The following is a 16,123-nucleotide window of genomic DNA, read 5'->3' on the forward strand; positions in this document are numbered from 1 at the left end:
CAGAAGCCTCTACTTCATGTCTCTCGGGGAGTTCATCAGTTATAGTTGAATTATTTACCTATCCTTGAGTCAGTCATCATCAATTGTGGTCATGGGCTTGGGGTCAGTTCCACCCAAACCAAATAACATAGAACTGGGTCTGGCGATTTCCCAAAAGAAAGAGGAATGCTGGCCAGCAAACAACAGATATCCAATATTGCTAGATAATATTTTCCCTAGTGCACATAATTATCTATCTATCTGTCTATCTATGTCTGCCTTCCTGTCTGTCATCATCTTACAGTCCCTTAGGGCCTAGACACTGAGTTCCACAGGAAACGACTATGTCTGTGTCATTCATCTTCCTGTCCTTTGGGTCTAAGTTGGGTTCTGGCTGTCAGAGAATATTTGTAGAATAAAAACAAAACAACCTCGCAACTTCACGCTCCTACTAATCCTTGCCTATGAATTAGAAAAACGTTAGTCACAGAATGAACATCATCAGGGCTATCTTCCACAATATCTTCATCCAAAATCATCAGAACAGATGCTGATGCAGTGAGAGAGATGCAATTTTTAGCAGAAACACTGGTGGCTCTATTAAATAGTTGCTGATATCGCTTTTTGTTGGTGGAAATTGTTCAATAGTTTATGTCGATTCATTGCTTTTGAACTATTGCCATAATGGTTAAACTCAGCACATCCATTACTCTGTTGTTCAAATAGGGGTTTAGGATCAGGCTAATTTATTTTAAGACTTTTGTTACCAGAGGGGCAGAAATAGAGACACAGATGTAGAGAATAAACGTATGGACACCAAGAGCGGAAGGTGGTGGGGGAGTGTGTGTGTGTGTGATGAATTGGGATTGACATATATACACTAATATGTATAAAATGGATAACTAATAAGAACCTGCTGTATTAAAAAAAAAAATTCTAAAATTCAAAAAAAAAGAAGGACTTTTCTTCCTCCTCTTTCCTTCCCTTGATCCTCCTCTGGTTACTCCACTCAATGGCCCACTGAGAACTGGTTCTGCCTGTGCAACTTGCCACATAATTAGTGTTGCCACCACATAATTGGTGTTGCCAGTTTAAGTAAGTATCCCAGATATTGCATGGGATCAGATATTGAATGGGGATATACTCATACTAAAAAATTAGTCTTTGTTTACTAGAAATTCACATTTAACTGAGCTTCCTGATTGTTATTGGCTGTAGTTTCTTATTTTTTTAGCTAAATCTGGCAACCCCACATATAATGCCAGGTGCCTGTGACTACTTTCAGTTTGCCAGAAGATAAACCCCTGGGCTTTCTGGACTATAAAAAACCTGATTATTGGATTTTTACCTTTAAATCTACCTCTTTTGCACTTCAAGAGAAATTATAAAGCAAACCCCTGTGTAACCACCATCCAGGTGAAGAAATATAGCAGAATGATGCCAGGACCTTAGAAGCCATCTGTGTTCTCCTCTGCAGATGGCATCGTCCTCCCTCCCCTCAAGGGGTGACCACTATTCTGCCTTTTATAATCATTCTGGTGTTTCTTTAGGCTTACCACCTATGCATGCATCTATAAACAATATTGTTTATTCTGACTATTTCTGAACTTTATATAAAAGTTTATATATAAGTGATTTTGTGACTTGTTTCATTCACCTAATTTGTGTTGTGAGAGTTATCCATGATGATGCATGTAGCTGTGCTACCCTAATTCTCATTACTGTATAATGTTCTAGTATGTGATTATACCCATGATTTATCCATCCACTGTATTGCTGTGCTGTTGATGGTCCAGTTTTAACTGCAATTGACAATTTTAACGTTGACAGTTTCAGAATGTTTTAAATGTATTGCACTAAGTTAAAATAACTATTATTAAATAGTTTCATAATGTTTAGGGAAATTGTTAATACATAGTACTCCTCTGAAATTTTTTTTTAAAATATTTATTTAGGTCTTCCCTGGTGACGCAGTGGTTGAGAGTCCGCCTGCCGTTGCAGGGCACACGGGTTCGTGCCCCGGTCCGGGAAGATCCCACGTGCCGCAGAGCGGCTGGGCCCGTGAGCCATGGCCGCTGGGCCTGCGCATCTGGAACCTGTGCTCCGCAACAGGAGAGGCCACAACACTGAGAGGCCCGCGTACCGCAAAAAAAAAAAAAAAATATATATATATATTCATATTTATTTATTTATTTATTTATTTATTTATTTATTTATTTATTTATTTTGGCTGCGCCTGATATCAGTTGCAGCACGTGGGATCTTTTAGTTGCAGCATGCAGACTTCTTAGTTGCAGCATGCATGCAGTATCTAGTTCCCCGACCAGGGATCGAACCCGTGTCCCCTGCATTGGGAGCATGGAGTCTTACCCACTGGACCACCAGGGAAGTCCTCCCTCTGAAATTTGTTGTTGTTGTGTTCAATAATAGGGAAAAGTTTAAGGTGGCTTATATAAAAAGTTTTTCATTTATAATCACTTAAAATTTTTTTATTGAGGTATAATATACATATAGTAAAATGCACAAATCTTAGATATATAGCTTGATGAATTTTTATATATGTATATACCTATGTAACCACAACCCTGATCAAGTTATAGAACATTTTTAGCATTTTTATTTATTTTTTTAAATAAATAAATATTTATTTATTTGGTTGTGTTGGGTCTTAGTTGCAGCTTGAGGGCTCTTTAGTTGTGGCATGTGAACTCTTAGTTGCGGCATGCATGTGGGATTTAATTCCCTGACCAGGGATTGAACTCTGGCCCCCTGCATTGGGGGCACGGAGTCTTAACCACTGCTGCAGCAGGGAAGTCCCTAGCATCTTCTAATACGACTGTTTCACAGCTCTGTTTGTTTCCTGTTGCTACCTACAAGATAGCTCTCTGCCTAAATTTTTAAGTACAGGCCTGTTACAGGTCTGTATGATGCTTGTTTCTGGGCTTTCGTGTGCCACCACGTGGTAAGTCTGCTATACTGCAACTTGGTTCCTTTAAAGAAGGACTCCAACAATTAGATTTCCAAAATGAAAAGTGATAACACAGATTCTGATGCAGTTAACAAAGTAAGTGAACTAACGTTTCTATTAAAAAAGAAAAAAGATTTATCTTACAAAATGAGGATTTAAGATCAGGTAGATAATGACATCACATATATTTATAGTTAAATTGAATATATAATTTTCTGCTTGTATATTTAGCATATAAAGAAAAAAATGACTTATTGCAAATAATATCAGCTGCTAGCTGTAAAATGCCTTGAAGCTTGTAATGTATGGAAAGTATAAGAATAAAATTATATGCAAGTAATTTATTCAAACCTTTGAACTTATTCATTTTTAAAAATTATTGTACTGAATTCTGACTATAGATTGCTGTAATTCCCTTTGGAGTTATGCCATTCTACAATGGCCACATAATAGTATAGTAATATGTCTTAAAATGTATGCCAAAATTTTTGAAAGCTCACTAGAGATACATCATTCAAATAGGTCTTTGCAGTATTTTACATTTTCCAGTTTTTACATTTATGAGGAGAAAAGAGAACTAAGGCACTGAGAATTTTAATGACTATTAAGGAAAAGTGTACAGATGATAAATTAAATGATTTTGTGTGCATATGCAATGCATGTTGAAGAATAAAGGAAGGAAGAAGAAAATGGATAGACGCTAAACAGTGTTTTATTCCTATAAATTTGGTGTTTATTAAGACTCTCTAAGGGGGGATTTCCCTGGCTGTCCAGTGGTTAGGGCTCTGTGCTCTCACTGCCGAGTGCCTGGGTTCAATCCCTGGTCCGGGAACTAAGATCCCACAAGCTGTGCGGTGTGGAAAAAAAAAAAATCTCTAGGAAAAATTCCAGGTCCAGGTGTAGACTGTGACACATGACAACCCCACACCCTCCCACTGGAATAAGACAGATATTTTTTAAAACATAAAGCCGTATCAGTAGAAAATGATTAGAGTATCATCAGTGTACCAGAAAATTTGAGGACTACCTGGAAAATAGAAAGCAAATGGGTTTGAATTTCATGAAAAAAATCAAAAGAGAAGAAATTGCATCTCAGGACAAAGGCAAGCCAGGTTCCTTCTAAGAGGCTCAGCAACAGCAAATTCTAAGGGAGGAGCTGTCCGTGGGCCAACAATCAGTGCAGTTTATGAAAGGTGCTTTCTGGTAAGAGTACTGGCGCCTCAGAGAAAAATCAAAGCCAGACTTGTAGTAACTTCAGAATTTGGGCCAAAAAAGCATTAAACAAGATACTTTATAATACTGAAGGGGAAATTCACAATGGAGATATAAAATCTATCCACTGAAGAACATAGCATTAATATTCATAAAGCAAAAACTATAGGCGATACAAGGAGAAATAGAAACACACAAGAAGTAGAGGCTCCAATTCACTTTTCTTAATCTCTAGCAAGTGGAGAAAAAGTAAGACTATAGAAGAAAGTGGAGGGAATTCCCTGGCGGTCCAGTGGATAGGACTCCACTGCCAAAGGCCGTGGTTCAGTCCCTGGTAGGGGAACTAAGATCCCACAAGCAGCGCAGCCAAAAACAGAAGAAGAAAGTGCAGTAATGTCTTCAAAGATCTAAGGGAAGAACTTTTTAAACTTAGCCTTATTATCGAATAAGCATGAGGACAAAATAAATATATCTGGGAATTTAAAATTTACCACTAATGCTCCATACATGAAAAAAAATTACTTGAGGAAGTGCTTCAGCACAAAAATAAGGATCCAAGACATCAGGTTATACAACAATGGTGGCAACTAAGCAGCAGCAGAAAAAATGAAGGAAAGATTTAAGCAGCAAACTTTTAATGTCGTAGGATTCAGTTTCCTTCTAAATTAGTCCAAGCACAATATTTGGTTCACAGTGAATAATACTTATGTAATCATAACAGCATATGTGCTAGCTATTTATTTTCACTTTTGGGTATCAAACAATGCCCAAAGCACAGGAGATTTAATAATTATATTACAGATGTGCACATAAACGTCATAAATCATGACAATTTAAAAATCATGTGGCAGGGTATAAATCTCAGGGAACAGATTCAAGTATGTAAGAAATATCACTTTATTCTCTACATTTCAATTTAATTTTTGCCTCTGGGAAGTATTCCCTTTCTCTTCCAACCTCCCCCATAAGTCCTGATTGATGGGAAATGTAAGCACAGATATTCTTGGGGTTTCTCTGCCCTCCCTGGGTCCTGTCAAGGTATACAGTTGCCAAAGCATCAGAGAGCACAGGCACTGTCCAGACATTAGTAATCTGTACACCCAGGTAACCGAGAGCCTCAGTGAATGATTGTTTCCAATGCAGCAGGTCTCTGCTCCTTTGAGGCCCCATGTGTGGCATGGGACTCTCAGCAGAGGTTGGGAACCCTGTGCTAGGGTCCTGCCTTCTCCAGATACCTGACATCACTACCTCTTCTGAGGCTTACCTTCTCCTCAGAGTTCCATGATGGAGCAGTGTTTGAGTCACACACAAGTTATCACCACAACCCAACCCTCATGGAATCTCTAGGGGAGAAGCCTACCCCCACATCCTGCTTCTCCATGTCATCAAGCTTTCTCCCTCAAATTCTGAGCTCCTCAATGAGCTTAGGCTTATGGAAAACAAAAGCCAGAACAAATTTTACAGGCTGATTCTGCTTTCCTCCCTGTCCTATACTTCCCCTGAAGTGCTAGAATTCAGAGCCTGTTACTTGCTTGAATGGAGAAATGGAAAAGGGAAAATACAATATAATTCAAACACATATGAATACAACTAAGAGAAACTGGGAGGTAGATAGAGAGAAATAGAAAGGAGGGTATTATACTCATTTTTCATTGGGGGTACTCAACCCATACTAAATTTGATAAATCAAGACCTAAACATTTAAATATGTTATTTAAAGTAAATAAGGCAGGATTTCCCTGGTGGCGCAGCGGGTAAGACTCTGTGCTCCCAATGCAGGGGGCCTAGGATCAATCCGTGCTCAGGGAACTAGATCCCACATGTGTGCCACAACTAAGAGTTTGCATGCCACAACTAAGGAGCCCACCTGCCACAACTAAGACCTGGTGCAACCAATAAAAATAAATAAATAAATAAAACTAAAAAAAATAATAAAGTAAATAAGGCAACCACTAGAAAATAAAAATATAACACATAAGCAATAAAATCCAGAGATGGAAAGGTAGCTAGATCATGATAAATTCCTAACCTTTTATAATAGAATATCAATAGATTCTGTTAAATATGATAGAACTTGAAGAAATATGAAGCAGAAACTGTTAACAGGAGTGATTTCTGGGAAGTGAATTAGGGCATGAGGAGGAGAGGTGGTAGCTGGGAACAGGAGGGAGACTTCTTTATTTTCATTTTAACTTTTTTATCTTAATTTTTTTAAATAGATCTTTTTAAAAATTTTATTTATTTATTTATTTATTTATTTATTTATTTATTTATTTATTTTTGGCTGTGTTGGGTCTCCGTTGCTGTGCTCGGGCTTTCTCTAGTTGTGCTGAGCAGGGGCTACTCTTTTTTGCAGTCCATGGGCTTCTCATTGCAGTGGCTTCTCTTGCTGCAGAGCACAGGCTCTAGGCGTGCAGGCTTCAGTAGTTGTGGCACGCGGGCTCAGTAGTTGTGGCTTGCAGACTCTAGAGCTCAGGCTCAGTAGTTGTGGCTCATGGTCTTAGTTGCTCCGTGGCATGTGGGATCTTCCCGGGCCAGGGCTCGAACGCATGTCCCCTGCATTGGCAGACGTATTCTTAACCACTGGGCCAGCAGGGAAGCCCCAATAGATCTTTATTGGAGTATAATTTCTTCGCAGTACTGTGTTAGTCTCTGTTGTACACCAAAGTGAATCAGCCATATACATACATATGTCCCCATATCCCTTCCCTCTTGAGCCTCCCTCCCATCCTCCCTATCTAACCCCTATAGGTCATTGCAAAGCACCGAGCCGATCTCCCTGTGCTATGTTGTTTCTTCCCACTAGCTAACTATTTTACATTCGGTAGTGTATATACGTCTATGCTACTCTCACTTCACCCCAGCTTCCCCCTCCCACCCCATGTCCTCAAGTCCATTCTCTGTGTCTACATCTTTATTCCTGCCCTGCAAATAGGTTCATCAGTACCACTTTTTTTTTTTAGATTCCATATATATGTGTTAGAATACAGTATTTGTTTTACTCTTTCTGACTTACTTCACTCTGTATGATAGACTCTGGGTCCATCCACCTCACTACAAACAACTCAATTTCATCTCTTTTTATGGCTGAGTAATATTCCATTGTATATATGTGCCACATCTTTATCCATTCATCTGTCGATGGACATTTAGGTTGGTTCCATGTCCTGGCTGTTGTAAATAGGGCTGCAATGAACACTGTGGTACATGTCTCTCTCTTTTTTTTAATATATATATATATATATATATATATATTTATTTATTTATTTTTGGCTGCATTGGGTCTTCGTTGCTGTGTTCGGGCTTTTCTCTAGTTGTGGTGAGCGGGGGCCGCTCTTCGTTGCAGTGTGTGGGCCTCTCATTGTGGTGGCCTCTCTTGCTGCCGAGCATGGGCTCTAGGTGAGCGGGCTCAGTAGTTGTGGCACACGGGCTTAGTTGCTCCGTGGCATGTGGGATCTTCCCGGTCCAGGGCTCAAACCCGTGTCCCCTGCATTGGCAGGCGGAGTCTTAACCACGGCGCCACCAGGGAAGCCCTACATGCCTCTTTCTGAATTATGGTTTTCTCAGGGTATATGCCCAGTAGTGGGATTGCTGGGTCATATGGTAATTCTATTTTTAATTTTTTAAGGAATCTCCTTACTGTTTTCCATAGTGGTTGTATCAGTTTACATTCCTACCAACAGTGCAGGAGGGTTCCCTTTTCACCACACCCTTTCCAGCATTTACTGTTTCCAGATTTTCTGATAATAGCCGGCATGAGGTGATACCTCATTGCAGTTTTGATTTGCATTTCTCCAATAATTAGTGATGTTGAGCATCTTTTCATGTGCCTCTTGGCCATCTGTATGTCTTCCTTGGTGAAATGTCTATTTAGGTCTTCTGCCCATTTTTTAATTGGGTTGTTTGTTGTTTTGATATTGAGCTCCATGAGCTGTTTGTATATTTTGGAGATTAATCCTCTGTCTGTTGTTTCACTTGCAAGTATTTTCTCCCATTCTGAGGATTGTCTTTTTGCCTTCTTTATGGTTTCCTTTGCTATGCAAAAGCTTTTAAGTTTAATTAAGTACCATTTGTTTATTTTTGTTTTTATTTCCTTTACTCTAGGAGGTGGGCCAAAAAAGATCTTGCTGTGATTTATGTCAAAGCGTGTTTTTCCTATGTTTTCCTCTAAGAGTTTTATAGTGTCTGGTCTTACATTTAGGTCTTTAATCCATTTGGAGTTTATTTTTGTGTATGATGTTAGGTAGTGTTCTTTATTTTATTTATTTATTTTTGGCTCATTGGGTCTTCATTGCTGTGCACGGGCTTTCTCTAGTTGCGGTGAGCGGGGTAGTGCTACTCTTTGTTGTAGTGTGCAGGCTTCTAGTTGCGGTGGCTTCTCTTGTTGCGGAGCTCTAGGCATGCAGGCTTCAGTAGTTGTGGCTTGTGGGCTCTAGAGTGCAGGCTCAGTAGTTGTGGCGCACGGGCTTAGTTGCTCCGCGGCATGTAGGATCTTCCTGGACCAGGGCTCGAACCCATGTCCCCTGCATTGGCAGGTGGATTCTTAACCACTGCGCCACCAGGGAAGCCCTCTTATGCTTGTTTTCTGGAAAGACTTTACCAGTTTATAATTTTGACCAACTAACGTTAATTTTGTCTTTCCTACTAATTTTTGATAGCAATACGTCTTGCAGTTTATTTCTCAATATTTTAATTAGAAGTGCGCATAGTTTCTATTGGTAGATTCAAGGATACTGTTATTATTCTTATTTTTGTCACTGTTATTATTTTAAAGTACCATTCATTGAAAATCTACTATTTGCCAAGTATTTTATATAATGTATCTTTATCTTAAAATTCCATGAGGAAGGTGTTATCAAACAGAGGCTCTGGAAGGATTGAGTCTCTTGTCCAAGGCCATATGTGGCCTTTAACCTATGGATTGAAAATGTGGCAGTGTTGGGATTTAAACCCAAAGCTATGGAGCCAAAGCCCATACTCTTTCCACACTATGCTATACTCATCTTGGTAGCCTGCTAATCCCAGCCTTGGTTTACATGGACCCTGGAGCCACTAGGCATTAAAAGTTTATTAAGTTACAGAGTGAAGTAAGTCAGAAAGAGGAAAACAAATACCTTATGCTAACACATATATATGGAACCTAAAAAAACAATGGTTCTGAAGAACCTAGGGGCAGGACAGGAATAGAGACGCAGACATAGAGAACGGACTTGAGGACATGGGGAGGGGAAGGGTAAGCTGGGACGAAGTGAGAGAGTGGCATGGACTTATATATACTACCAAATGTAAAATAGATAGCTAGTGGGAAGCAGCCACATAGCACAGGGAGATCAGCTCGGTGCTTTGTGACCACCTAGAGGGGTGGGATAGGGAGGGTGGGAGGGAGGGAGACACAAGAGGGAAGAGATATGGGAACATATGTATATGTATAACTGAAGCACTTTGTTATAAAGCAGAAACTAACACAACATTGTAAAGCAATTATACTCCAGTAAAGATGTTAAAAAATAAAGTTTATTAAGCATATAAAGTAAAAGCATCTTTAAAACCTGGGAAAACAGAAAAGGAGAAGCCTTTGTGTGTAATTCCTTCACCCTTTAATTCCAATGGAGATTAGAGGCCCTTTCACTCTCCTTTCAACTTTAACTGTTACAGGCAAATTGATTAATTAATTAATTAATTCCATTTGCCACCCAAACCCCTCTCCCTGCCTTGTCAGAAGCAGGGCTGGTCCAGAGAACACAGGAATGTCCACAGGATTTGGTTCTCATCCTAACTTTTCCCCTTTGTGGTCAGCTAACCGTAACAACCATTTTTTAAGTGTTCGCTGTGCGCTAGATGCTCTGCTGAGCTCTTCAGATAGGGTATTTTATTTAATCATCACGACAAACTTACCAAGTAGGTATTGATAGAACCTGCATCAATGAAGTTTGAGAACAGACATTGAGCAACCCAGGACTCAGCCCAGGTTGGCTGGACTCTAAAACTCCACCCTTCACATCATAAATGTTTCTTGAATCAATGAATGATTCATTCCTTTTTGGTAATCCAGTTTCAAGATTTCAAGACTCCACTTCAAAAGGTCCACAGATAAAGCCCATCAGACGAAGACCACCGGGAACACACTTGTGGTTTAAGTTTGGTTAATTTACTGGCTGCTGCAAGAGAGCATGCAGCCTCTCCCGGGGATCCTGGGATGTCTGGGCAAGAGAGACTTGAGAGGGGCTTACCTCAGGGCATGGGCCAGTGCTGAGTGGTGCTGAGGAGGGAGCAGAAGAAGCGGGGATCCACTGTGGACTGGTGCTGTCACGAACAGGGGCACTTTAGCAATTGAGGTTTCTCTGTCATCTTTGTTCTGGAAGCAGAAGCAGAGCAGGCGATGTCACTGGTAAGAAAGCAGTGATCACTCCAAAGGAGAGGAATTGTACAGCCTGAGGAGAAACATTGTTTACATGGCCTTGGCCTCCTCCTGTTGCAAACGTGTTTTAAACTTCTGTTAGACATATTCTGGTCTGATTACCTGTTTCTTGGAAACTACCATTTAAAAACCTCTTTTCTGAATCCCTGGGTTGGAAGTTGAGGCTCCTTCCCTGTGTCAAAGTAACCCACAGGGAGTGAGACGTTCCATTTTTCTTGATATTTCAGACAGCGAAGTTTCTCATAAACTACAATGGCATTTCCCAGTAGAAATGTAATGTGAGCCAGACACGCAATTAAAATTTTTCTAACAGCCACATTAAAAAGAAACGGGTGAGTGGTGAGGCCTTCGTGGGGCAGCCAGAGCTGTGTCTGCTCAGAGGTCAGCCTCAGACACCAGCTCTCAGTCTCCCTCTCAGCCTGTGTCCTCGAAGCCAGAGGACCAGGAGGCCACTGGCCATGCCCAGCGGGCCCAGCATGCAGGAGGTGGACACTAGGCAGCAAGGCTGCTGCCAGAATCATTTCTCCAATCAGTGTTCAGAGTATTATCATTTTGTGAATTTGTGGTGGGGGGAAGGTAGGGCTAATTTATTTTTCAATAAGGTTGGAGATGTAAGTTTAGTCCACTGGCAGTGCAGAAAGAGACCCACTGAAGGGCCCCTCAAGCCCAACCAGTGGGCTTCCTGTAGAGTGGGAGTGCCAGGACTAGCCTGCTCTCGGGCTCCGGGAAGGGGGGCAGGATCTCAGGCCAGCCCGCTCCAGCTCATGACACAGTTTGGCTTTTTTGGGAAGCAGATGGGATATTCCCACTCAGCAGCCCCCAGCTTTCCCACAGGGAAACCCTGGAGCCATCCTTTAAGCCAACAAGATGCCCCGGGCTTGAGCAGAGAGAACTTCAGAGCCTGGGAGGTGAGGCCTGGCCCAGCCTGATGGGCCCCATCCCCCAGCTGCCACCAACCCCTAGGACTGTGCCTGAGGCCTGGAGTGACCAACCTGGCAGCTGTTCTGAGTTTCAGCAATGAGACTGCCAGGTCCTTGGACCTGGACCAGAGGGAAGTGAGGCTCAAGGACCTCACTCAGGCTGTGGCAGCCATCCTGGGCATCCATCACGGAAGCAATAAAGCTCTTCCTGGAAATAAAGAAAGAAAGAAAGAAAAATAAATTTTTAAAAACAACAGGTGAAATTAAGTTTAGTATTATATTTTAACTCAATAGATTCACAATTTATCCAAAATATTATTTCAATACAGAATCAATATATTAAAAAAAAAGTTAAATTAGACATCTCACTTTCTTTTATTCATACGAAGTCTCCAAAATCCAGTGTAGCAGATCTCAGTTTTGAGTTTAGATTTTCATTGAAATAGTTTATCTGTATTTAGATGTCATAAAATTTACAGTTGAAAAAGTGTACTCACGGACCAAAGTTGTTCCAAACATACTTGAGTTTTCTAATAACTGAATCAAGTACCAGGTTGTAAATTCAAATTTAGACTAATTAAGATTAAGTAAAATTTAAAATTCAGTTCCTCAGTCACCCTAGTTACATTTTAGCCACATGTGGCTGGTGGCAACCATGTTGGATAGGTCAGGTCCATGATTTTAGAGAACAAGTTTTTTCATCACCATGCCCTTGATGGTAACTAATGAAAGCAGATTTTATAGGTTCACATTATCCTTAGTTCTTTTTTTTTAAATTTTTATTTATTCTTTAATTTTATTTATGGCTGTGTTGGGTCTTCGTTGCTGCGCGCAGGCTTTCTCTAGTTGCGGTGAGTGGGGGATACTCTTCATTGTGGTGCGTGGGCTTCTCACTGCGGTGGCTTCTCTTGTTGCGGAGCACGGGCTCTAGGTGCGCAGGCTTCAGTAGTTGTGGCACGCAGCCTCAGTAGTTGTGGCATGCGATATCCTTAGTTCTTTCTTCTCCTATACCACCTTTTTTGTACCACAAATTCTCTGCCACGCTAAAAGAACTCTCGATTTTCTTAGATTCCAGTTTTTCTCTTCAGCTGCAGGGCAGGCCCGGCTACCCTAAATCGAAGCTCAGGACGGCTGATCAGCCCAGTTTCCTCCCCTTTGCAGACATTCTATCATTATTGTGAAATAGAGACATTATCGTCTACATCTTCCAAGTACATCCCTGACAGCATAAAGGGACTATAAAGAAGTTTTTCAAAGTTCTTCCCTGAAATTTGATGCTGTTACAAGTAAGACACACCACAGGTTCCTTTGGACAGAAATAATTAGAAGTGCCTGGAGTCAGCATTAAAGAGTTTTGGCAGGGCTTCCCTGGTGGCACAGTGGTTAAGAATCCACCTGCCATTGCAGGGGACACGGGTTCGAGCCCTGGTCCGGGAAGATCCCACATGCCGCGGAGCAACTAAGCCCATGTGCCACAACTACTGAGCCTGTACTCTAGAGCCCATGAGCCACAACTACTGAAGCTCACACGCCTAGAGCCTGTGCTCCGCAACAAGAGAAGCCACTGTAATGAGAAATCTGTGCACCACAACGAAGAGTAGCCCCCGTTCACCGTGTGGCGTACAGGCTTCTCATTGTGGTGGCTGCTCTTGTTGCAGCACGTGGGCTCTAGGGTGAGCAGGCTTTAGTAGCTGTGCCACGCGGGCTCTAGAGCACAGTCTCAGTAGTTGTGGTGTGTGGGCTTAGTTGCTCTGCGGCACGTGGGATCTTCCCAGACCAGGGCTCGAACCCGTGTCCGCTGCATTGGCAGGCAGATTCTTAACCACTGCGCCACCAGGGAAGTCCCTCAATGACTAACTTTATTGTACATATATGCTTTGAAATTTGTTGAAGCTTTCTTCATGGCCTAATATATGATTATTTGTAACTGTTCCATGTATACTTGAGAAAAATATGTATTCTCTGATTGTTGGATGTTTATTTGGCCTAGTTGTTAATTGTTTTGTTGACATCTTCCATATGTCCTTGCTAAAATTTTGTCTGTTTGGCCTATCAATAATGAGAGACGTGTATTGAATTGCTCACAATAATGGTGGATTTATCCATTTTTTTCTGTAGCTCTATAAATATCTGTTTCATCTACTGTGAAGCTATTTTGTTAGGTGCATACATGTCTCAGACTGCTCTAGCTTGGTAAATTGAACCTTTTATCATTCCACCATGAACGTCTCCACCCCTAACATGTACCAGCTTTTTTCTGGTTAGTTATTGCCTGACATAGTATATACCATCCTTTTATTTTTCACTCTTTATATCCATGTGCTTTGGGCATATGTCTTTTAAACAGAATATGTCTGGATTTCTAAAATCCCACCTATCTTCTGACTGGTGAGATTACTTCATTTATACTTACTATAATTATTGATATCTTTGTAACTTTTTCTATCATCTTAATTTGTAATTTCAATTTATCTCACCTTTTTTATGTTTTCTACTTTAAAAAATGATATAGTAGACAAGAATTTTATGACATCTTCATATCCCTTGCTTTTCCTTCATTTCCACTTTCCATATCTCATTATCTAGAGTGTTTCATTCTAGGTTAGTTTAAATATATGCTCTCCTTTTCCTTTGCTCGTAGCAGTTTTTAAACAACAACAAATATTTCAAAGGTATTTGCTCATCTTAAAATATCTGTTTGTCTCTCTGTACCTGCTGCTATATAGAAGCAGGTGCAGTTTGTCCCAAGAGAATAGCAGGGATGACACAAAAGCCAAACAATTTCTATCATATTTTATCCTCCATTGCCTTAAGCCCCATGCCATACGCATTATCCCATAAACACCAGTTCAGAACAGCCATATTGCCCCAGAATTTTCTATTTCCTTGGTATTTGGGTGCTTACCAGGTAACTTGGCTGTTTTTTGTTTTCTCTCTGTAGCTCCTCTGAGATTGATCTTGGGGGAAGGAGCTAGTAACTTTACTTTGTCAGCATCTTGTAGGAAGCGGAACAGGAACTAATTATTTCGTTTAATTTTCCTAACATTCCTAAGAGGTAGATAAGGAAATGGAGATTCAGAGAAGTGCAGAAAACTTGCCAATGTGAAGTGGCCATTTTAAATGCCATCCATTTGACCCCAAAGCCTATGCCCTTTTCCATTCTCAAATCAACACGGAAACAAGCTATGTTTGAAAATGAAAATGAAAATACCTCAGTTTGAGTCCTGATTCTGCTACTTAGTTAGCTGTGGGATCTTGTACAAGTCACTCATCTTCAAAGTCCTTTCCATCACTAAAGCTGCTAATTCCTCAGTTATACTCTCTGCCTGTGTTTCAGTAATTCCTAATGAAATTTTAATTCATTGCAGTATGGTTTCTGCCGCCACCCTTCAGCTGAAATAATTCTCACCAAAGCTGCCAATCACACTCTTGCTGCTAAACGGATTGAACGTGCAATGCTGTGTCCTTCCATATGTTATGCTTTGCTTTATTATTTCTTAATGCACTAAAGTGCTTTAGTTATAGTTAACTCAAAAAAATCATCTGAGGCTTTGCAGGGGGAACTTTTCCCACAAACAGCTATACACATTTTATTTACATGTGATGCTGGACAATGTATTAAAAAAGTGAGAAAAGATTGAAGATACCACACACAAATTAATTCAAGATGGATCACAGACCTAAACATAAGAGCTAAAACTACCAAGTTTCTAGAACAAAAACATAGGAGAATAACGTTATGATCTTGTGGTAGGCAAATAGTTCTTAGAGAGGAAACAAAGCACGAAAGATAGAAGAAAAATATTTTAAATTAGACTTCATCAAACTTAAACCCTCTGCTCACCAGTGATGCTAAGAAAATGGAAAGGCAACCAACAGAGCCAGGTTTTCTACTGTTAGGGTGGGAGGTTACAGATAAGCAAGGGGAGGAGGCTAGAATGATCCATGTGGTAATGGATTAGAGTTGGAGGCATCAGCATGAACTCATGATTAGCTTAATGTAGGTACAGATGTTTACATATAGAAATATTTATAGATCTGTATATATATATACCCTATCAGCTGTATATACATATACCCTAACAGCTGAGAAACTCCCTAGTAGCAAGGAGCACACCTACTGTCCGGATCTTGGTTTCTAGTACCATTCTCCAATAAGAGGACCTGAATAGACATTTTTCCAAAGAAGACATATAGATGGCCAATAGACACATGAAAATGTGCTCAGCCTCCCTTATCATCAGGGAAATATTGATACAAATCAAAACCCCAATGAGCTACCACCCCACACCTGTCAGAATGGCTATTATCAAAAAGACAAGAAACAACAAGTGTTGTCAAGGATGTAGAGAAAAGGGAACACTTTTGCACTGTTAGTGGAAATGTAAATTGGTGCAGGCACTATGGAAAACAGTATGGAGGTTCCGTAAAAAAATAAAAATAGAACTACCATATGATCCAGCGATTCCACTTCTGGATTTTTATCTGTAGAAAATGAAAACATAATTCAAAAAATATATACCCCTATGTTCATTGCAGCACTATTTACAATAGTCAAAATATGGAAGCAACCTAAATGTCTATCAATGGATGAGTCGGTGGTATAATAAGATGTAGTATACACAG

Source organism: Pseudorca crassidens, chromosome 1 (genome assembly GCF_039906515.1).
Source record: "Pseudorca crassidens isolate mPseCra1 chromosome 1, mPseCra1.hap1, whole genome shotgun sequence".
In the NCBI taxonomy this organism is placed as follows: Eukaryota; Metazoa; Chordata; class Mammalia; order Artiodactyla; family Delphinidae; genus Pseudorca; species Pseudorca crassidens.